Genomic DNA, 24,151 nt, shown 5'->3' with positions numbered 1-24,151 from the left:
TTCTGTCTACCTTGAGGAGATGTTATCCTCTGTTCTCTCTGCTCTTTCTTGGCTGTGCTGCTCCTTCCTCCCTCCTAAGATCACCCACCCTGCCAAGCCCCTGCCCTGTTGGGGCCTGAAGTGAAGAGGGCTCTTCCCTCCAATTCCCCAGAGCTGAGGGGCAGGGCCAGCATCTCGGGCTGGTGACCAGTGCAGCCACACAAGGCTCAGAAGGCCTGCGCTTGGTTTAACACTTGGCTGCTGCCGTCCTGAATTCTCAGTAATTTTTGAATAAGGGGCTGCCTTTCATTTTGCAGTGACTCCATGAAGTATGCACTGGTTCCGCTGAGGACTGTGAGCTTCCTGGGGGAACACATCCCCTCCTGGTAGAGCTGTAAGAGCTGGGCTGAGGCGCAGGGTCCAGGTGCCGGTCCTGCGTTTACTCCTCATTCACCCAATAGTGAGTTGCAAGATTCATCCTCATTTTACCGATGAGATAAATCAAGGCTCAGAGAGGCCATGTCACTTGCCCAAGGACCCACAGCTCATGAGCCTGGATTGAAGGAAGCTGACTCTGAAATTTGGACATTCTGTGGTCCTTTCCTGGCTGAAACCATAGGGGCTTTGGTAAGGGCCTTAGTTCACCCTTTTATTGGTGAACTAAGGCTCAGTCTTTGCATCTGAAAAATAGAGGTAGTGAAAGTAGCCGCCTGTGCAGAAACAACTGGTGTTTAAATCCTGGAACGTTCCTGGCACATGGCTACCTCCTGAGACAGCAGCTGCAGCCTTTCTGAGCCTCCATTTTCTCATCTGTTAAATGGGGATCATGGTGGTACCTGCCTCACCGGACCCTTATGGAAATTTAATGACACAGGACATGTGCTTAGCTTAGGGCCTGGCACAAGTAGGTGGGCAAGGCCAGGACACAGGAGCTTCTGGGCCAGAGGAGGGAGTGATCTATGAGTAGGGAAACTAGGATTTATTGTCCAGACTGGGACACTTTGAGAATGAAAGGAGCTTGACAAAAAGCATAAACAGGGATTGTCGTGGGCAAGCCAGGATGGAGGGTCACTCCACCTGTGTGTCAAGTGTGTCCTTGTCAGGATTGTCTGTTTCATAAAACCTGTTCACAGATAAGTGAGCGTAAGGATGCCCCAGGCCCACCCCCAGCTGGTGTGGAGAAAGACTGTGTTTGGGTTGGGTGCAGTGGCTCATGTCTGTCATCCCAGCACTTTGGGAGGCTGAGGCAGGTGGATCACCTGAGACCAGCCTGACCAACATGGAGAAACCCCATCTCTACTAAAAATACAAAATTAGCCGGATGTGGTGAAGCATGCCTGTAATCTCAGCTATTTGGGAGGCTGAGGCAGGAGAATCAATTGAACCTGGGACATGGACGTTGCGGTGAGCCGAGATTGTGTCATTGCACTCTAGCCTGGGCAAAAAGAGCAAAACTCCGTCTCAAAAAAAAAAAAGATTGTGTTCAAGCCTGGGCCATAGAGAATGATGTCCCTTGGGCTGGGCATGATGGATCATGCTGGTGAGCCTAGCACTTTGGGAAGCAAAGCGAGAGGATAACTTGAGGCCAGGAGTTCAAGACCAGCTTAGGCAATATAGCAAAACCTTATCTCCAAAAATTAAAATAAAATAAAATTTAAAAAGGGGAGGGGGAGAAAAAGAAAGAGTAGTGTCCCGCTTACCACTGCTACTGCTAACAAGGCTTCAGTTCTGAGAAAACAACGTCAGGGAGAATGACTTAAAGGCCACGGTTCAGGCCCCTTCTCAGATATTCTAGAAAATTCTTTGGATTACACCAGCAATGCATGTAATCCAAAGAATTTGGATTCTTTGGTTGTGTAGACTGAAACTCACAGTCACATCTAGGAAAAGCGGCTTTTACTGAATTGCAGTTTGGGGCAGTGCTGTCCGTCAGTGAGTGTTTGGTGCCTCCCTTAAAACATTCAGGAACTGGAGGCCCCGTTCCGTGATCAGATCTCCCATGTCTTCTCTCCACAGGCTTCTGGAGACAGTCGTCCTGCTCCTAGCATCAGGAGGCCTTGCCATTCCCCCTGAGTGGGTTTGCTTTTTCACAAGGAGCGTGTGACTCATGTAACTGGGTCCCCCTTTCAGGAAGCTGGGGGTCCAGTGTGTGGTCCAGCCACTGTCAGCATTTAGGACATTTTTTGTCCCCTGCATTTCACCCTTAGCCGTGGCTCCATTTTCTGTCTCTACCCATGTTTCCCTTCCTTCTTTTACTTTATGTTCCCTGTATAAGTGAGCCTCTTTTGAACCTCCCACCATCCACAGCTGCATCACGCCAGTATATAAGTGAACAAAAATAAAAAAATCAACAAATCTGCAAGCAAAAACGTATTGTGGCACCCCTCCCCAACCCAGGAGAGCAGCTTGGATGGCCTGGTGGGGGTCGGCTGGCAAGGGGTTAAGAATGATGCAGAGGAAGTGCTGGCTGAGATTAAAGGGAGGAAGTGGCTGCTGCCTGGGGAGGGAGGTGGCTGGCTCGTCCTGTGTGACTCCAGGGGCCTAAACCAACACTGACATGAATGTGGCAGGTTGCTCAAGGTCAGTTTAGCGAAAAAAAGGAAGAGCTTTCTAAAGACTTGACAAGTCTTTCTAGAAGTTCTGCTAGTGGGGGTTTCAAACTCACTGATAGCTGACTCCAGACATAGCTCTCTTTAAACATAATAGCCAAAGGGCAGGTTTGTTGGAGCCAGTCTCTTCATGTTCATAGAGTGACCGGCGGGCCCTGATTTGCTGGGACATTCCAGTTTGAGCACTTTACAGTCTGCATCCCAGGACACCCCTTGGTTTCTGGCAAACCAGGACAACTGGTCGGTCACCCTATGCACCCTACATACATGATCTCACATGAAATCTTTACATTGACCCCCCTTACAGACGAGGAGTCTGTGATTTGGTAACCCAAGATTACATAGCATGGGAAGGGCCGAGCTGGGATTCATGTGTGGATTTGCTGTAACTGAGTGAGGCTTAAGCTCTCAGCCACACTGACCCACTTCCCTTTTCCTGTAAGATGAGGGTACAAGACCCCTTGATCCTAAAGCCTCTCCAGCAATGACTTTTAGGATTCTGGAATTTCCTCTGGTCTTCAAGCAGCTTTTTGTTTTCCATGGAAGGTGGGGTGGGGTAGGGTGGGGGGCAATGTTTCCAGCAAGACCCCTCCTGGGTCAAGGCTTGGGCTTTGCCTTGGGAGAAGTGACAGCCTGGTGACAGGGTCAAAAGGAAGGGCAGCCTGCCCCTCCTTCCCTGTGCCTGGGAACAGGGTGGGATCTCATACTCCACCGTCCTGATTGCTGGCAGTGGTGCCAGTCCATTTGTCAGCTGCCTGGGCTGGAGCCAGGGAATTCCAAGGGGCCAGAGCCTGCCTGAGCGCTCCAAGGCCTCTGTGCTCGGGGCTAGCAGCCTAGGCAGGAGGACCCTGGGGCAGCTCAGGGCTCTGGGATGTTTCAAAGCTCCATGTGGCTGGACAGGCCTCTGCAGCACCCCCTGCCTTGGGAGTCTGGCCAGCCTGTGGAGACTGTGCAGAGGGGGAGTGATTTGGAGTCTCTGAGTACCCCAAGTCAATGAGGTAGGGTTGCGAATGTGCAAGGTGGGGACAGATGCACAGGTGGGGACAGCTGATACAAGATCGCAGGGCCCCACGTGCAGCAGGCAAGGCACAGAACATGAAGGACAGTGACCGTCACTGAAGACGTGGACTCCGGAGTCAGGACAGCGCAGATTCAAACCTCCCCTCTGCCCCTTCCTACTGTGGGATCTTGGGCCAGTGCCCTTGCTTCTCTGTGCCTCAATTTCCACATCTGAAAAATGGGAATGAAAATATCTACCTTGAAGGTTTGTTGTGAGTGAAGGCACTGAGTATGCCATCGGTGCCTCATAAGCAGGGGGTGGATTCCATCAGCCCCAGACTCTCAGTTTTGGTTCCTCTCACCCCAGAGCTGCACCCGAGGACCCCGTGACAGTCAGCGGGTGAGGGCTGTTCCCCGTGGAGAAGCTGTGCTGGCGGGATGTAAGGGAAGTCCTAGGGAGGAAGGAGTGCTTTGTAGCGAAAGGGGCCCGTCAGCCCATCCATGATGCTTGGAAGTGCTGTGATAAGGGTATAGATGCCTTGGGTTCCCACAGGTCTGAGTTCAAGTCCTGGCTCCACCAGGCACTGGGTGGTGATCCTGATCTCGTTCCTTTCAGAGCCTCAGTTTCAACATCTGTGGAATGGGGTAATGTTCTTCCGCTCCTCAGGCCAGGGGGAAGATGGGTTGTCAGGACACAAGGAGATGAGGGGAAGTCAAATTCACAGCTAGGTGCCTGGCACGTAGCAGGATGGCTCTCTTTCCTCCTGTCACCTTGCTGCCTGCTCTGCCTGGATTTGTGCATTTGAGGCTGGGAGGAGCAAGGGGATGCTTGTGAAAAGCACACCCCAGGCAGAGGGACCTGCAAAAGCAGAGGCCCAGGTACTTTGAACTATGCTCAGGGGTACTAGGCTCCTTGAGCACAGGGAGTAGGTTGGTTTGGAAGGACTTGGCCTCAGAGGTCCCCCCAGCAGTCCCTCCCTGCCCCTAGCCTGGGACTTCCCATGAGTCCTGCAGCCCTGTCCTGGGCCTTGGGTTACTGACCTCATTTGGGCTGTCCAAGGGGAAGGGAGGCTAATGCCCATGCTCAGTGGCCCACGCTTCCTCCTGTTGCCTCTTGTCTCCACCAGCTCTCCCTCTCTGTGCTGCCTTTTCCCCTTAGCATCCTTTCCCTGGCACTTTATGTCTTTTTAGGAGGCAGGATCTTGCTCTGTTACCCAAGCTGGAGTACAGTGGTGCAATCATAGCTCACTGTAGCCTTGACTTCCTGTGCTCAAGCAATCCTCCCACCTTAGCCTCCTGAGTAGCTGGGACTACAAGGTGTGTGTCACCACACCTGGCTAATTTTTAAAATTATTATTATTTTTTTCCTACAGACATAGTCTCTTTGTGATGCCCAAGCTGGTGTTGAACTCCTAGCTACAAGTGACCCTCCTGCCTCAGCCTCCCAAAGTGCTGGGATTACAGGCATGAGCCACCCTGCCCGGTCTCCCTAGCACTTTTAAGCGTTAATATCTCACACGCACACATACACACATTCACGTCAACTACTAACTGGATGTGACATATTTGGAATGGTTTTGGCATCTGAGTCCCAGTCCTGCTGCATTCTGCTGTATAACTGTGTCCAAAAGCTCCTTCCTCTTTGTGTGTGGGCCTCTGCTTCTCCACCGTCATCACGACATTGACTTCAGTTCACTGGGGGAGAGTTGAAAGCAGGACCCTGATGGTGGAATTGAAGGCATAGCAGCAGCGTGTATCTGGCATCAATTTGCAGTGGGGGTTGCCTTTCCAGAACCCCAACACCAGACCCCAGAGACTGCTCCTTCATCTGCACCCTGCTTATCTCCTGGGCGGGGGGTGGGGAGGCGGTCTTCAAACTTACCTGCCTCACACACATGTCCTGGGATGTGCCTGGTAAGCTACAGGTTCTGGCTGCCCCTCAGCACTGCCTCCCTCCTATCTCTGCCTACTCCCCTGCTGAAAGGCCCTGGGTCCATGAGGCCCAGGGATGGGGGACTCAGTGTTACCATGGCAACCATAGCTTATCTGTGGCATCACAGACTCCAGGGGAAGATGGCTCCCAGCCCCCAGGACTGGATAGTATGGGCCCCTCTCTGTGACCTGGCTTCTCCCGTGAAGACCCATCTGAGTATCTCTGGTCCTCACTCCTCTGCTCACTCAAGACCTTTCTTGGAGCATTGGTGGTTGCCATGGAAATGGCTCTGGAAACAAACCAGTCCTTGTGGGCTGAGGAAAAATCCTCAAGAAAAATAGAGATTGCTGGGCTTCCCGGCTCTCTGATGGGATATCCTGACGCCTGGAGCCTCCAAAAACTGCACTTTCTGGGTCAGCCTGGAACTGGCAGAAGGGCCCTCAGTTCACCAGGCCTCTTGCTATTCTCCTGCCTCCAGCCTCTCCTCTTCAATACAGCCCTCACATCAGCCACCCAGGTTAGAAGCTGGAATCTTTTTAGAAAGATGGCACCCTCTGCTTAAAACCATCCATGGCTCCCTATTGCCCATAGGATGAAGTTGATGGCTTGCAGGGATCTCACAATCTGAAACTCTCTTCTTTCCTTAGCCACATCTCCTGCCTTCTCCCCTCCCCTAAGACAAACACACACACACACACACACACACACACACACACACACACACACACAGCCCCTATCCACATTTTATCAAGCCTCTGTGCCTCTGCAGGTATGTATATCATTTCCCTCGGCTGCTCCATCTGGCAAAGGCTTTATCCTCTCCAAGGCTCAGCTCAAATGCCACCTCCTCCAGGAAGCATCCCCTGATTCCCCCAGCCCTTTCCCTTTACTTTGTGCAGAGCCAGGGCCACACACTCAGTGACCAACAGGGCCAGGCAGGAGACCCAAATGACCCATTTATGAACATTTTTCATGTCCACAAAGAAATATGTGCTCTCCTATGAAAGCTGAAAGTGAGAATGCCTTGGTTCCTCTTTCTCTCACTGGATTGCACTTATTTCTGCCACAGCAGAGGCCCTGGACAAACTCAATGGCAAATTGCAACTGGCTTATTACCCCAGGGGAAAATAGGGAGGGGTGGGGACTGTGGATAACACTGTTCTGTAATGCAAGCCCAGCATGGCCAGTTTGCTGGAAGCCTGGCATTTAGGTGACGTCTCAGAATACTGACTGTGCCATGATCTGTTCCTGCACCCACTTTCTCTACATGAAGGTAGTGGCTGGGCCATCTTACTCCCACAGCATCTGGCAAGGAGTGTGACCCTTAGATGTTGCCCACTACTGGCTTTTTTTTTGGAGATGGAGGTCTCACCCTGTCACCCAGGCTGGAGTGTAGTGGTGCAATCATAGCTCACTGCAGCCCTGAGCTGCTGGGCTCAAGCGATCCTCCTGCCTTTGCATCTGCTCTTCCCACTGGCTACCATGCTCTTCTGCATCACCAGCCCATGTCTCCCTCTCTGTGTATTCAGGTCTCCATTCAGAGGTGGAACAGGGCATAAATGCTGGCAGAGGGGAATTCTATTTTAGAGAGAGCACTCCAAGAAGCCTCTCTGAAAAGATGACCCTCTTCATATTTTATTCACAGCACAAATCACTGCCTGCTATTACATTCATTTTATTTTTTCGGCATTTACATAGAGCTTCAGATGAACCAAGCATGCTTCTAAAACATTACCAACATAAACCCATTACCAACATTTAATCCTTGTAACAACTCTGTGAGGGAGGAGCAATGATGACTCCTATTTTCCAGATGAGGAAACTGAGGCACAGAGAGGTGTAGTGACTTGCCCATGGTCACACAGCAGAACTGGGATTCAAACTCAGGCAGTCTGGCTCCAGATGTGTTTGCTTTCCTTATTATGTGATTGTTTACTTGACTGTTTAGCATCTGTCACCCCTGACAACCCCCCCACCCCAACTCCAAGGTCAGGGATGTGTCTGGTTTGTTCCCTGCTGCAACCCCAGTACTCAGATCCAGGCCTGGCTCATAATAGGAATTTAATGACTATTTCTTGGAAGGATGGAGGAAGGGAAACAGGAGGATTAGAGGACTGGAAGGAAGAATCTTTGGCCTTCAGAGCTGAGCCCAACGTCAAGATTGTCTTGTCGGAAGCTTCTCAGCCTCCTGAGGGATTTGAGTCAGCCTGTCTGGAGGGGCCCCTGCCCTACCCGTCCTCACCCTCCAGTAGAACCTCTATTTTCTGACCTCTCCCAAGAAGAGGTGCCAAACCTCATTCCCAGCTCCCTGGGCCCATGCTGAGCACACTTCCTACAGTGACAGGAGCCCTGGAGGGGAACAGTCAAGACGGGGCAGGAAGTCTCCAGAACAAGGTGGCCTGCTGTTGAGGGAACAGGCTGTTGAGCGGCCAGCGAGAGGTCCGGGCGGGGCTACGCTGGACCAGATGTGCTCAGGGAATGAGCAGAGGAGAGAGCTGGGAAGGGGCTTGTGCCCTGCCAAATTCTTCTGGGACCCTAAAACAGTGGGCTTCACTGTGGGAGCGGTAGAAACACATCTCAGTTTCACCCTGTGAAAGAAATTGCCTTTCCCTATTAACGCAGTGGCTGTGGTGGTGACAAGCACTTCACTAGCCTTGTTTCATTGAATCCTCACAACTCCTTGAGACAGATGCTACCCAGGAGGCTCCTGAGGCTGAGAGAGCTAAGTAACCTATATGACATCACACAGCCAGGAAGTGCTGGAGCTAGATCCGAAACCTAGTTCCAGACGATATGTAACATGACTCCATGGAAAACCAAGGGAGGAGAAGCTGGAAGCCCAGCCTGGGGCTCCGGGTTCTACCCACGTGCTCACTTGCTCACTTCAGTGACTCTGAATCTCAGTTTTGTCATCTGTGAAATGAGAATGACGGGAAAGTGCCATTGTGTGTGACCTGACGAAGGGCTGGCTGTTTTTCTAGGTGTCCCACAGAGGTTGTTTTCCTTCACCATCATGGTATGTTGGGTGGTCCACATGCCCCAGAAGTGGAAAAAGAGACTTGGAGGTGTGGAGAGCGGGTCTAGGTCACCCAGCCATGGCCACCTCCTTGTTAGGTGTTAATGCCCTGTCCCGACTGAGGCCAGACAATAGCTTGGTTTCAACTGAGGGACTTGAGTAAAGTGAAACATGCTTTGCAGAGCCTCTTGCAGAGGATGTAGGGATGCCGGGGAGGTGGGAGGCCGAGCTGAGGATGGGAATGGCAGAAGCCATGGCTTCCTCATCCAGCCCGGGGCAGAAGGGGCCTGGGAGGAGGCCGAGAAGCATCTCCGTCCTGTGGCTTGGCTCTCCTCCCGAGGCTTCTAGACATTATCCAGGCTACTCTCTGAGCTCTGTTAATTTCTGGAAACAAAGCCCTTTCCTTTGGGCAGAACCAGCCAGCTGGACTCAGCCTTGTCCTCTCTATTGTGGCACAGGGGCTCACGGAACATCACAAGCTGGGTTTTCTATGCAGACATTTGCTGACCTCCTGCTGTGTACCAGGTGCCATGTCCACATCACTGTGTCATGACACGCTCATGCTCACCCCAGGAAGGAAGTACTAATAGCCCATTTTACAGATGGGGCTCAGGGAGGAGAAGCAATTTGTCCACTGTCACTGAGCTAGGAAAGGTCTTTGAACCTGGTCTAGCTGACTCTCAAGAGTGGGCTCTTAGCTGCCGTGCAGCTTGGAATGAGAGATGCATCATCACACAACCTTGTTGCAGGCAGCCAGGACCCCAGTCTTGCTCTTGGAGTGGTGGGACAGATGGAACGTAAATCAATCTTGAACCTCTGGCCCAGAGATCTTAGAGCTGTCAGGATCCCAGAAATCCCTTTATCCAGACCCTCCCGCTGACCCAATTTCCTGAAAGGAAGATTTTATTATTGCCATTTCGTAGGTGACTCCAGTGCAGCTCAGAGAGGTAAAGCAACTTGCCCAGGATAACACAGCATGGAGCAGAGTCGTGCTGTGTTTTTATATTGGCCCCATGGCTGGAAATAGACACTTGGTTCATTCAGTTATGGTGTCTTTTGAAAGCTGAGAGGGAACTTTGAGATAACTCCAACCCTCCTTGTTTCGTAGATGGGGAAATTGAGGGACCAAAGAGTCAGGGATATATTTAAGGACATTTGCTAAGTAGAGCCTGTGTGTTACAAAAGAAAGAGCATGAGATTCTTCATCTGGGTTCAAATTCCACCGCTGCCCTTCACCAGCCACATAACCTTGGTAAGACATTTTTTTTTTTTTTGAGATGGAGTCTTGCTCTGTCGCCGAGGCTGGTGCAGTGGTGGGATCTCAGCTCACTGCAAGTTCCGCCTCCCAGGTTCACACCATTCTCCCACCTCAGCCTCCTGAGTAGCTGGGATTACAGGTGCCCGCCACCACGCCTGGCTAATTTTGTTTGTGTATTTTTAATAGAGATGGGGTTTCACTGTGTTAGCCAGGATGGTCTCGATCTCCTGACCTCGTGAGGCAAGACTCTTAACCTCCCTGGGGCTCAGTTTCTCAGCTCTAAAATGGACATTATAAGGGTCACTGTCTCATGGGGTTGGGCGAGATGATGCTCAAAAAGGGCTTCTCTATGTCCTAGCACACATAGTAGGTGTTCACTAGAATGTAGTTACTACGGTGGTTATGATTGATGTTATTTAACGCAGACACGCTAGGGTCTAGTGCTCCCTCACAGGATGGCCTGCTGCATCTAGTATACCTGGCCAGGGCTCTTGTGTGAGTCTGGGGGGCCTGGTGCAATGTTCTTCTCATTCATCTGCCAGAGCAACAGAGAAGGAAGGAGAGAGGCATGGGACTTAAACACAAGGGCTGCTGAGCAGATGAGTCTGGGTTCTCCACCTCCGCGCCCTTCTCCCTGCCCCCTGGCAGATTGGGACCCTGTGGCTGGGGAAGTTGCTTGAGTTGCCACTTTCTAGGTATCTCAGGGTGCCAGAGAAGAGAAGCAGGGGCAGAGGGTGAGCTGTGCTGACCTGGTTGTAAGGCATGTGGGGCCTCCGCCACCTCCCAGAGTTGAGACTCCAAGCCCACACTCAGAACAGCACACCAAGTGCGCACCGCAGGCTGGCTCCCAGCATGGGCAGAAGTCACTCACCCCAGTTGCCTTCTCGACCACATCCTGAGCAAGCCGTGAGCAGCCCTAGCACCAGCTGCCCTGTAGCTACAATGTGTTCATAGCTTGGGGATTATTTGCATGAGTGGACCCAAGGCTGACGTCAGGGGATTAACAGAATATGGTGCTGGGCCTCCCAGTCCAGTGGGATATGCGCAGGGGAGAAAATTTGTTTATAGGGCAGCTTCAGGGGCTGGGGCAGTGTTTATGGGGAGAGGCACAAGCTGGGTGGCTGGGAAGATACTTAGGGCTTGTGCACAGGACCCATTACTGGGGGCTACAGGGGCTTCCCGGCCTGGAAGGACAGATGTCCATCAAATGCTCTTGTTGGGGACCTTCTGTGGCTAGGAATGGCTGCTGGGGAGATGGTAAAAGGGCAGCTAGGTGTCCAATAAGATAATGAGGCTGAGTTTGCAACGGCGTGTTCTCATGGAACTTGGTCAGAGTTCAGTCTGGGTCTGGGGTTGAGCCTCAGCGCAGTCCTCAGGTAGGCAGGGTCTAGATTGCTCCGGCCATAGTAAGGCATTGGTCTTGATTCTAAGAACAAGGAGGTGCTAAGAGGTTTTCAGCAAGGAGTGACATGATGTGGTTTGCTTCTTGAAAAGATTTGTCTACTGGGAATAAAATTGTCTATGTACTAGGTAGATAGGTTTCTAGCCAGTTAGGAGTCCCAGGTAGCCACATAGGTAAGCAGAGGTGATGCTCAGATTTGTGAGTTGTTGGGGAGACAAAATGGGAAGAACTTGTTGATAGATGTGGGGGTAGGTAGGGAGGGGGAGGCGTGGAGAGTCTGGTTTCTGAGTCAGAGTGTTGGCAGGAGACAGACGACCCACTCAAATGAGGCGATTAATGAGAACTTAGTCAGGGGAGGACTGACAAAAGGGTAGACAGTACAAGGGATCCCTACCACACTCCGGGTCCAGTGAAGGCGAGAACTCACTGCCCCTAGACCGAGGTGCTAGAGCAGGAAGTAGTTATGGCACCCAAGGAGCGTGACTGTGGCCGCACACCCCTGACAGGGAGGGAGCTGGAGGGTTTGCACCAACCGCACGTTCCACGCCTGCAGTTGTAGATCAAACCAGAGGTCAGAGGGCAAACAGCCTATTGAGCTTTCAAGCAGGTCAGCCTGTAGGGCACAGAACAGACAGGGATCTGGAGACAGAGATCCCTGGGGAGGAAGGAAATGCTTTTAAGGCTCAAGGAGTAGTGTTCTAATGGGAGGATGCCAGGCAGTGGCGTGAATATTTTGGGGGGTCTTCCTGTGTCCGTGTGCTCATCAGCTGCTCTTCCTGGCCTCTAAGCAGGTGGGCTGTCTGGGTTCAGGGGCATAAGCTCCTTGTTTTTGCCCATTCTTATGGAGTCCTAAGCTCCGTCGTGGCCCCTTCCAAATCCTAAAGAAAATGGGATAGTCTGTTAGGCAGCCCGTGCCACTGTGCTCTGCTGCGGTGACTCAGTGCGAGCTCCCGCATGTGGGCGTGGGACCAGGCAGGAAATTCTGTCCTGACACGGAGCTAATTCTGTCCTGGGGCTGGCAGCCAGGCCTGTGGTTGGAACATCTGCAGGCACTGTGTGGTTTCCAGGTTCCCGAGTCACTCAGAGCCTGCGGATACAGGGATGTGGAGGTGTCTCTGGAGCCATCCTTGGGAGATGAGTTGCCCCTTCTCTCTGCCCTGGAGGGTAGGAGATCTGGTGAACGGGACGAGCCCAGAAACTCTGGCAGCAGGCGAAGACATCAGCACCTACAGTCGTCCAGGCCTGGGGGAGGCTGGTATGCTGCTCAGAAGAGACATGTTTGAGGGCAAGAGTGGTGACTGGCAGGCCTCATTATATTTCAGCTGCTGGCTAAGGCTGTGATCTTATGCTCTGGGGTCAAAAAGTCCTTGGTTCAAATCCTGAGCTGATGCTTAAAGGCTGTGTGAATCTGGACTAGTCACTTCACCTCTCTGATTCCCTATTTGCAAATCTATGCAACAGTCTATGTGGACCACACTGAGGCACAAGTTACGGAAGTGCCAGGCACAGTTCTGGGCTCTGGGGATACAACATAAGCAAGAGACCAAGTCCCTCCTGTCTATGATTTAGAGAGGGTCATGCATTCTCTGGGTCTGTTTCCCCTGCTGCAAGAGATGTCCTCTGAGGGGCCTCCCAGCAACTTTTGGAGGCTGACAGAACTGGAGGAGAGGTGTCTGAGCCATCTGGCTGGACGGTCAGGGTGGGGCATGTGGGGAGAAGATGGGGACAGGAGCCAGGCCAAACATGGTCATTTGCAGAGCGAGGAATGTTTCCAGTTTCCCTGATGGGCTCTTACGCCCACAGGCCCTGATAAAGCCCCCGCATTTGGCCTGTGGCCTGCTTTCAGGAAGAGGTTAGTGGTAGGCTGCGATGAAAGAGACAGCAGATTGACAGAGCGGCTGCTGGAAGCTTGGGCTGGCTGGGAGCACAGGTGAGGAATGTTGCAGGTGAGGGGCAGCTGAGCCTGTCAGAGGGGGAGGGCTGACCGATGACCGGCATGCAGGAGATGGAGGCAACATGGGAAGAGAAAGAGGAGGAGGTGGAGACGGAGAAGACAGGGAGACTGCAGAGAGATGGAATAGATGGAGAGGGCCAGGAACAAACAGAGGCAAACACAGAGACTGGGGGAGAGAGAGAGGCAGAAAGAACAAGTCAGATATGAGACAGAAGAGAGTAAGAACAGGACAGAGGTGGAAGTAGGGAAAGAGACAAAGGACAGACAGACCAGGGCAGAAAAGCAGCCAGTGCTTTGCGACGTAAGGAACCCACTGGGCAAAGGGGTTTAATCAAGGAAGCAGAAGGCAAATATCTGCTGCCCAGATGGCCCCCGGCCCTGCTGTACACTGAGCCCCTAGGACACACACCGGCAAGGGAACAGCCAGAGGAGGTGGGGCCCTGGATCCATATGAACTCGGTTTTTGAATCCCAGTCCTGGTAATGGCAAGGAGAACTCACTGCCCCTAGGCGGAGGGGCAAGAGGGAGCAGTGGTTCTTGGCGCCTGGAGAGTGTAGCTGTGGCCAAGTCGACCCATGGAGACCCTACAGGGAAGGAGCTGGAGGGTAAACACCCAGCCTTGCTCTCCTCCAGCCCTGCAATCCCTGCTTGACACTGTTATCGATCAACCAACCAGGCAGGTGTGAGGCAAGCTACTCGCTCCCCTGCCTCGGCTTCAGACATCCCCGTTGGTAAAGTGGGACTGATGCCAAGACCTTGCAGGGTTAGGGGGAGGCTGCAGAGAGAAAAGGTGTGCTCTCACCCATGGTGTGCTGCATCCCAGCAGCCATGCCAGCACTGGGGCGCAGAAGGCTCCACATATCCTTGGAGGATGGATGAATAAATGAATGACTCCCGCCTCCAAAGGGCTTCTCCTATAACCGAGATTGGAGGCATTTCGCATTCAGGCTATTTACCAGAGGCAGAGGGACCTGGGGGAGAAAATCGCAGAGGACCCGGAGCCTTGCCTTGCTCCGTCTGTAAAATGCACACCCCGAATCTTGCCAGATTGATGTTTTGGGGGCCCTTGGGAGGTTCCACTGGGGCAAAAGCTAGAGTTTTCTGGAATGTTCCAAGGAGGCGAGGCAGTGGACAGCGTGAGCTTGTCAATTCAGCAGGCTTTGGGTTTGAAGCCTGTCTCTGAGCATTCTTTCAGCATGGTTAATTGGACCTACCTTACTTACCTGAGCCCTCTATGTGACCTTGGGCACGTTAGTTACCTTCTCTATGCCTGTTTTCTCATTAGTAGCTGTGTTTAGAATAGTGGTTGAACCATACAGAGGACTGTATATGTATTTGTTTAATAAAACTTAAGCCAATAATGTCCATTCGAGGCTTTTGTTCTGCATGGCAGGAGGAGCCAGATGCGACCTTGAGGCCCTGTCCCTTTCCCAGCAAGGGTCCAGCAGCGGGGGTGTGGGCAGGACACCATCATCTGCCTGGTGACCATCCCACCCTCTGCAGGGGCTGGGCTTGGCAAGGAAGGACTGGGGCTCAGGACTCTGCACAGCCGCTCCTGGCTGGGCTGACGTTACTTCCGTTGGCTGGTCCAAGTTCATTCCCGCCTAACGGGGAACATGGGTGGGGTTCTGAGGGTTGAGTGTTTGGCCCCCTGCCTGGCCACTGTGGCTTGGTCAGGGATTCAGTAACCAAGACTCTGAGTTGGGCACCACCCAAGCATGAGCCCTAGGCAGGGATTGGAGTGTTTGTTTGATTGTTTTGGGGTTTTCTGGACCTCAGGAGAGGAGGGAGGGTTGACATAATTATACCCCTCCATCCCTCCGCTTCTCCATCAGGGGCCCCCAGAAGCCTCTGCACTTGTATTTTCTTTCTTCACAGCGCTCATTTCCCAGTAGCCCTATTTCCTAGTCCCGTGACCCCTCCCACCCTCTCTCCCATGGAGCCATTCTAATGTGTTCAATGTGCATCTTGCTATTTGGCTGGATTCTTGCAAAACATGTGTTGCTGCTTTGCAGACACGTTCTCAATGTAGGGCAGCACTATTAGGGTCCCAAAAGCCAGCACCTGTGGCTCTTTGTTGGCGAACTGACCTCAGAGGCTGGGAGCGGCTGGGAGTGCGCACTCCAGGACAGGGTGGAGGCATGCAAATACTCTTGGAATGTGACCTGCACTGTTCCCAGGGTCCTCGATGGGCGTGAGCCAAGGCCACCCTCTGTAGGACTCTGTGGGATGCTGCACCCCTGCCTGGCCTCCTCCTACTTCCTCACTCCCTCACCAGTTTTTCCTGAAATGCTTCCTTAATAAATCACTTTTGCCAGAATCGTCAGTTGAGAATTTGCTTCTAGGGAAAGAAGACATATCTGAAAACAATGCACATGGACACCTCCCTGGGTACTTCCTTGCAGGGAGGTGGGGCATTGCCTGGGTATTCACTCAGGAGCCATCACAGGGGGTTGGCAGGTACCTGCAGCATGGCATGAGGTGCCTGTGCTCCCACCTGGCCAACCTGGGAAGCGTGCAGCTTTCTAGTTCTTGCCACAGTCTAGAAGGTGTAGAATGTCATCTGGTTGTGGTTTTCATGTGCATTTCTTTGATCTTCAATTTGTCATATGCCTGGGTTTGGGGATTTCCCTCCTGTCAATTGCCTGTTCCTATCGTTTGCCCATTGTCCTGTTAGGGTCACTGTTTTTTGGATTTGCAGGAAGGGGCCCCTTGAGTATGCTAGATAGCAATCCTTTTTGGGTTTGGAGATTGTAAATATCTTCCTACATTGGAGGCAGGAAGTGTGTGTGTGTGTGTGCATTTGAAGTGTGTGTGTCTGTGTGAGCACGCATACCTGTGTATGTGTGTGTAGCCCATTATAAGGGTGGGATCTGGGCCCCCGCGTGGGCTAAGCTTCAGGGCAGAGAGGTGGAGTTCGGATTCGCAAACACAAGATGAGCAATCGAGTGGAGCCACAAATAGTAACACTAACAACAACAACAACAGCAACAAGGGCATTAAGCTGTATATGTTTCCAAAACCTCAGTCTCCTCATCTGTAAAATGGGGAAGAATACTGTCCCCTTTGCAAGGTTGTTTGGGAACATTCTGTGACAACATTTCTAATGGGCTTGGCTCCTGCCACATAGTAGGTGTTTAATAAATTATGATGCCAGCAATAGTAAAGCATGTGCTTATTATGTGCCTACTATGTGCCAGGCACTGAGCTGGGGGCTGGTGGAGGATGAGCACATGTTACATAGTAGGGCTTTTTTGTGTGGGTGGCCTGGGTGGCATTGTCAGGTAAGACATGGTCTGCAGCAGAGGGAGAGGCCTGGGGAACTGGACAGAGTGAGAGTCAGAACCAGGTGCTGATAGAAAACTTGGGTGGACATGGATGGGCGCGGTGGCTTATGCCTGTAATCCCAGCACTTTGGGAGGCCAAAGTGGGCGGATCTACGAGTTCAGGAGATCGAGACCATCCTGGCTAACATGGTGAAACTCCATCTCTAGTAAAAATACAAAAATTTAGCTGGGTGTGGTGGTTTGCACCTGTAGTCCCAGCTACTTGGGAGGCTGAGGCAGGAGAATCACTTGAACCCCAGAGGTTGCAGTGAGCCGAGGTTGTGCCATTGCATTCCAGCCTGGGTGACAGAGCGAGACTTCGTCTCAAAAAAAAAAAAAAAAAAAAAAAAAGACTTGGGTGGACGCTGATTGTGGTCAGAGCCACCGCTGATAACAAAAATAACAACATTGACTTTCTGCTCTACGGTGCAACGTGCTTCACGGGGCTTATTTCACCCCCCTGAAACTCTGTGTCCCTCCCTGTCTGAAAATGCATACAATTGTGTCCTAACCCTGTAGGGTGGTCACGAGGCTTGGGTGAGATGGGATAAACTCCTTGGCTCATTGTCCAGCACAAAGGAAGTACTTTATTAATGATTAATGTCGAACTTCCTTATGCTAGGCAGTGCTGCAAATGCTTCACCAATACCACTTCTTCAATTCTCACAATAGCCATAGGAGGTGGGTCCTTGGATTATCCCCATTGCACCAATATTGAAATGGAGGCTTTAGAGAGGGCTAAGTAATGTGCCTAGGGTCGCACAGCTCACAGGTCATGGAGCAAGAGTCCAGCCCTGATGGATGGGAAGCCGTATTCTGGGCCCTTAATCCCTTTGTTGTGTTGTTTTATGTTCTATGGCATCAACAATGTCACTGTTATTATTTGTAATATCCAGACAGACCTAGTGAGATAGAAAAAAAAAGCATTCATTCATTCGTTCATTCATTCATCAAACAATATTCTGGGTAATGCACTAGAGTTACATAAGATATTACTATTGGGGAAATTAGGTGATAGGTACATGGAACTTCTCTGTACTACTTTTGCAATTGCTTGTGAGTCTGTAATTATTTCAAAATAGTTATAAAAGGAGTATGAACGAAGTGACCCCTATGTGATTTCCAAGCACTGACCCCCAAGGATAGGTTATAAAAGGCCATGTTCCCTGGCACACTTGCTCCTGGAGCTCAGGGCTGCCAGGCAACAAGCCCACTCCCCTGAAGCTGCCATGCTGTGAGTAAGCTCAAGCCACATGGCGCCCTGGTCCGTAGTGTCAGAGAAACAAAACGAAACCGAACAAAGCCCAGTATCCAGAGGAACTGTCTGGTGCCTGGATTCTGCTCCAGTCTGAGGAAATGGAGCTGAATAAGACCCAGGTCTTGTCCTCAGATAACTTGTTATCTAATCAGATGCATAAGCCAGCAATAATCACATAAATGCCATGTGCCCCACCTGGGTGAGCAGGACCCTGTAGGAGCCAGAATGGGGCGTGTATTTGTTTTCCAGCATGGTCATACCAGTCACAAACTGAGTGGCTTAAAACAACAGGAATTTATTCTCTCATGGTTCTGGAGGCCAGAACTCTGAAATCAAGGGCCATGCTCCCTCTGAAGGCTCCAGGGGAGGATCCTTCCTCGCCTCTTCCAGCTTCTAGTGGCTCCAGATGTTCTTTGGCTTGGGGCAGCGTCCCTCCCATCTCTGCCTCCGTCTCCACATGGCCTTCTGTTCTCTGTCCATGTGAAATCTTCCCCCTGCTTTTCCTCTTATACGGTGACTGTCATTTGGGGCCCACTGTAACCCCAAATGACCTCTTCATGAGATCCTTACCTTAATCTCAGCTGCAAAGACCCTTTTCCCAAACAAAGTCGCACTGACAACTTCTAGTGGATGCACCATTTTGCAAGGGGTGGGGAGTGCAGAGTGCATCCTTCCACTTACTACAGGAGGGAGAGGGGATGCTTCCTAGAGAGGATTCCTGAACCTGGTTGCTAGGGATGAGGCTGAGCTTAGAGAAGGAATTTAAAAGCGAGTGGAAACTCCTACACTGAAAAAAAAAAAGTGATTTTGATTTTTAGAGACTGCCACCTAGTAAATGTGTTGGTCAAGAAAAGTTTCAGTTGTTCCACTTCATGCCTCTCCCACAAAGCACAGCTCTCAGACCTCTGGGGCCTTGACCTTCCCGGGTCTTTCTCTGACATTCTTGGCAAGACTGATGAGCTGGGAGGAGCACCTGGTGCAGGCATATGCAGGGCATCCCAGATCTGAAAGTGTTCTCGAGATCGTCTGCTGCCCAGTCCTGACTCCAAAAACAAATTCCTGTCACCTTAGCTCATTCTAGTCCCGCACAGCAGGTGGGGTGGGTATTGTTATCATCCCCATTTTGCAGATTGCACATCTGAGGCCCTGAGAGGAGAAGCAACTTGCTCAGGTGACACAGCAAGTCTCCTGCCGCCCACACGTGGGCCTTGTGCTGCCACCTTCTCCCTGGCATTCCCTTCTGGATCCCTCCTGGGACTGTCCCAGGGAATGGACCAGTACGACTGGCTTAGGGAGTCCTAACTCAGGAGGCTAAGGGCGGGGTGGCTTTTGCCCTGGGGCCAAATCCAGTATGAGTTCAGGGTCTCAGACAGAATCTTGGTGCTGGGCCTGGAGAATGGGCTTCCCCTGGGTTCTCTGGGCAGCTGAGGGTGGAAAGGGAGGCAGACTAACTGCTGTCAGGCCAGCCTGCCTGCCTGGGCTGTGATGAATGATGTGGTCTCTGGGGAGTAACCCCGTGTGTGTGTGTGTGTGTGTGTGTGTGTGTGTGTGTGTGTGTGTGTGCACCCCAGACCTCAGCTAGATTATCCTGAAAACTGGGAGGGTGAATTCCCTGAGGGGCTAGGAAAAGTGGAGCAAGAAGGAGGGTGTCCCTGTAGGGTGGAGCTGGAGGGCCTGGTGCATCAGGAAAGGTGTGAACAGACATCGGTAAATGTGTTCTCCTTTCCAGTAAGCAGTGTGGTGAAGAGCAAGGCTCATAGTCAGAGTGAACCCAGATGTGGGTCTGTCACTGGCTGAAGTCTGTGACACTAGCATCACTTCCTCCCTTTACAATGGGAGTGATAGCAGTACCACTCCTGGAGGTTGTTGGAGATGCATGAGCTGATGCAGTGCAAGTGCTTTGATACAGTGTTTGGGCTCTTATGTACACCCAGTCAATTATTACTTATTACAAGGAAGTAAAACCAATATAAAGTATAATGGGATGTAGACATAAGGACCAACCAAAACCAGTGCAGAAACCTGCAGCCTAGAGGTTTCTGTGCCTTTGGCCAACAAACATGACTCTGAGCTTCCTTGTGGTCACATTGAAAAGGGAAATGTGATCAGCTGTAGACCATGGATGATCAAGAGCGAGAAAGCAACCCAGTTCCTCAAGAGAAGCAACACTGTTCCTTACCCTGAATCCTCCGGAGTATTTCTCATATTTCTCACTGGGCAGAGAGCTTCATAAAGGGTACCCCAAGGGAGTCAGTGAGCAACATCATTGACTAGGAATTACACAGCACTGCAGGTGTGATTTCATGTGGTAACTGACTGCAGAGGCCTTGAGGAGGAGATGAAGGGAAATCTGTGAAGGTGGCTCAGAGAAGGCAGCTCTGTGGCAGGATCAGGAGTGTGACAAAGGTTTGGGCTATCAGGATTGAAGGTTGAGGGTTACAGAGGTCAGAGTGGTTGGGATGAGAGCTGATAATCCCTCAGGGAAACAGGAGGAGCCTAAGAGCCTTTTCACTTGGGATCCTTGGAAGTCAGATTCTGGAGTCAGAGCTCCCTGCTGTGTGGCCCCAGGCAAGTGTATTCACCTCTCTGAACCTCAGTTTTCTTATCTGCAAATAGGAGTTATTTTTACAGGGCTATTATGGAGTCTTGCAAAGCACATACAGTGAGAGAGCAAGCATATGTTAACTGTATGTATGTACATATTATGTACACTGGACCCTTGAACAAGTCAGGGGCTAGGGGAGCCAACTCACTTTACAGTCAATAATCCACATATAATTTTTGACTCTCCCAAAACTTAACTACTGATAACCTCCTGTTAACCAGAAGTATTGTTACTAACATACACAACCAATTGACACATATTTTTATGTCATATGTATTACATACCATACTCATACCATCAAGTAAGCTAGAGAAAAAGAAAATGTGATTAAGAAAATCATGAGGAAGAGAGAATATATTTATTATTTATTGAGTGGAAGTGGGTCACCACAAAGGTCTTCATCCTCATTGTTTTCACATTGAGTAGGCTGAGGAACAGGAAGAGGAGAGATTGGTTTTGCTGTCTCAGGGGTGGCAGAGGCAGAAGAAAAAATTCACATATAAGTGGATCCATGCAGTTCAAACCTGTTTTGTTCAAGGGTCAGCGGTATATATAGTGACACATACTTTTTTCATAAGCTTCCTGGTTGTGAAGAATTTAAGGAATTTGGGTAACTAGAATTTGACAGCTCTTTACAATTCACAATTGGCAAAGGCTTCATTGTCTTCACACGATTCTCCCAACAGCATGAGGGAGGTGTTCTTACCCCCACTTGAGACATTAGAGTTTAGAGAAGCAAAATCTTTACCTGTGTCCCTCTTTTTTTTTTTTTTTTTTTTTTTTTTTTTTTTGACAGTCTCAGTCTCACTCTGTCGCCCAGGCTGGAGTGCAATGGTGTGATCTTGGCTCACCACAACCTCCACTCCTGTGTTCAAGCAATTCACTTGCCTCAGCCTCCTGAATAGCTGGGATTACAGGAACATGTCACCATGCCCGGCTAATTTTTGTGTTTTTAGTAGAGACGAGGTTTCACCATGTTGCCCAGGCTGGTCTCAAACTCCTGGCCTCAAGTGATCCTCCCGCCTGAGCCACCCAAAGTGCTGGGATTACAGGCATGAGCCACTGTGCCCGGCCTCTATGTCCCTTTCTGACCTGCCCTTGATCCCACAACTGGAGAGACAAGTGGGCAGGAACTCACTGGTCCTCTGGCTTCCTAGCCTCGTCCCAGCATCCCAGGCAAAGACCATTTTAGAAGGGAGTTAAAAGTGGAAGCCTGAGAAATAATAACAATGACAATAACAACGATATAGTGCTTACCCCATAAGGGGACCTGTTCCAAGCACTTAATCCTCACAACCATCTTCTTATGAGATAGGAGCTGTTATTATCAGGCCCATTTTATAGATAAGACAACTGAGCTGCAAAGAAGGTAACTGACTTGTCCAAGGTCACAGGGGAGTTCCTACAGATCCAGGATGTGGATGCAGGCAGTCTGACTGGGCCCCAGAGTCTGCTATTCCGCTTGGTTTGGGAGCAGAAATGTGCTCAGGACAGGAGGGATGTGTGTTAGGACAGAGCAGAGGCTCAAAGCAAACCCGTGACTTGTGCCTTCCTTACACTTCCAGAGACAGAGGGGGGTCTTCGGGTGGAGGGGAGTGCACCAACAGGGGACACGAATCCACTCAATTCCTGGAAGGATGAGGAGTCAGGGGTGGAAGGACAGACATGCCCGGAGGATGTCAGCGCCATTCTGTGCCAGCCCAGCCTGGCCCCAGGTCTAAGATGAAAAAACATGGCCTCTGACCCCAAGCTGCTCCCAGCCCAGCCAGAGAGCCCGACATGATGTCATCTGCTTCAGGCTGTATCTCTGCAGATGCTGTGCAAAGCACTCAGTCCTGAGTCTCAGACCCTCCTCGACCTCCTCTCGGGACTCACACACCCAGCCCACTGTCAATGAGGGAGGGGAAGGTCAGAGACGGGGAGATGCCTGGCATGCCCTTCCTCCTTTCTGTGCCTTCCACCTTCTTAACTCATACTTGTCCTTAAAACTCAGCTCAGATGCCATTGGCCCCAGGAAGCTTCAGACTCCCAGGCTGGGTAACAGCCCCTCCTCTGGGCTTCTGGGGGGGCATTCTAGTCTTGCCCCAGCCTCAACACTGTCTCTTTGCTTGTACCTGTGAGCTCCTTTTGGGAAGGGACCCTAGTAAGGCCATGTCCTCATCCCTGGTGCCTGCACAGTCTGGCACAGGGAATGTCAACTTCGTCATTTCTTCCAAAAGGAAGGTTGGTGATGGTCATCAATCTGAGCAGATCATGGTCTCAGGGGCAGTGTGGAGTGATGGTTAAGAGCCCAGACTTTGCAGATGTGGTTCATATCCCAGCTCTTCCAGCCCCTGCCTGCATGCTTGGGCATGGGTCCTGATCTCTCTGAGCCCTGCTGTAGCCCCTCATGGGGTTAAAGTGAGACCATCTGGACTGAGGGCTCAGCATGGTCCCTGGCATACACAAGAGCTCAATATGCGTTCCCCACTACGGTCATACACACCCGTCAGGTTTCCTCCAGTCATGGGAGGCCAGCTCCAGTGTCCCCATCTTCTCTCTGCACTCCAGTGCCACAGGAAACCCTTGGGGACCCCGTGGTGGGCACTACTGAAATATTGTCCCAGCATAGAGTGGGATGACACCCAAGCTTTGATTGTGAGCCCTTTGAGTGCAAAGCCCTCAATGGAATTTTCCAAGTGGCTTTTATTTAATAAAAGTAAAAGATGACTTTTATGTAATAAAATATAACCTTAAGCCCGGAAGGATCAGTAATGAATTTGTGTGCAGGAAGGGTGGAGTTATTTATAATGAAGCATCGATTGGCAGTCTCGCCAAGCTGAAATATCTGGTTTGGAGCCCATTTGACAAGATGGGGAGATCTTGAGCAGCAGAAAAAAGTGCATGGGCTCTGGGGTATCAGAGCCCTGATTTTAAATCCTTCTCATCAGTTGTGCACCTCTAGGCAATAATGCAGTCACTAGTATTTATTGAGGGCTTACTATGTGCCAATACCAAGCTAAACGCTCCACATTCCTGATGCTTCTAGTTCTTATATCCACTCTGTGAAGTGAGAATTCCCATTTACTGACAAGAAAACTGAGATTCAGGGAAGAGAAATCACTTGCGCAAAGCCACACAGCTCGTAAGGGTCTGGGGTTAGGTATGAACCCTGCATGCAATCCCTGCCTCTAAGATCTTGCAAACTTGCAAATTCCTCAGAATATGTTTGTTCTTCTGTAGATTGGAAAAATACTCAGCAAGATTGTTATGGGGCTTGCTTGAAGTGCCACTTAAGTTGTCTGTGCAGCGGAGGCTTGGTGGATATATTTGTGTCTGTCTTCACACCAGACTGCTGTGGCCTCAGAGCCTGCATCTCATTCATGGTTCCCATTGGGCCCAGAAAAAGTCCAGCAAGAATGATGCTTCTTTCTCTGAGCCTCAGTCTCCCTAATTCTTAACACAAAAGTCATAACACCTGCCTGGAAAAGTCCCCAGGAAGACTAAATAACAAGAAGGAATAAAAGTTCTTGGCACATAGGAGGTACTCTGTGCAGATCTTCTCTTTTCTCTGTGCTCACACTGCCTGAAACAGTATTTTTTGGGTCCTGCCCTGGTAGTGGATTTGGGTCCCAACCTGGTAGTGGATTGAGCCATCCATGCTCTTCCTCTGTGTCTTCCTTTACTCATGCCTGACTCCAGCTGTCAGCTAGGGATGTGCTGGGGGAGGGGAGTGGTTAGAATGAAGGGTCCAGCACTTGACCTGGGTAGTCAGTTGACCTAGGTTCGAGGGGCTCCATCCCTTTCTCGCTGCGTAACTTTGGCTGAGTAAC

At 51.0% G+C, this 24,151-nt stretch overlaps 2 protein-coding genes across 28 annotated transcripts in view; one reads left to right on the top strand and one right to left on the bottom strand.

Moving 5' to 3' along the window:
* Positions 1 to 24,151, bottom strand: part of ISCU (iron-sulfur cluster assembly enzyme) — a 627,706-nt gene that overhangs the window by 243,384 nt on the left and 360,171 nt on the right. The gene's annotated exons all lie outside the window — the stretch shown is intronic.
* Positions 1 to 24,151, top strand: part of CMKLR1 (chemerin chemokine-like receptor 1) — a 52,757-nt gene that overhangs the window by 22,839 nt on the left and 5,767 nt on the right. The gene's annotated exons all lie outside the window — the stretch shown is intronic.

This window comes from Macaca thibetana, chromosome 11, assembly GCF_024542745.1.
Source record: "Macaca thibetana thibetana isolate TM-01 chromosome 11, ASM2454274v1, whole genome shotgun sequence".
NCBI classification, from domain to species: Eukaryota; Metazoa; Chordata; class Mammalia; order Primates; family Cercopithecidae; genus Macaca; species Macaca thibetana.
Note: the sequence above shows the minus strand (reverse complement) of the source record. Positions and strands in the feature narration are given on the sequence as shown.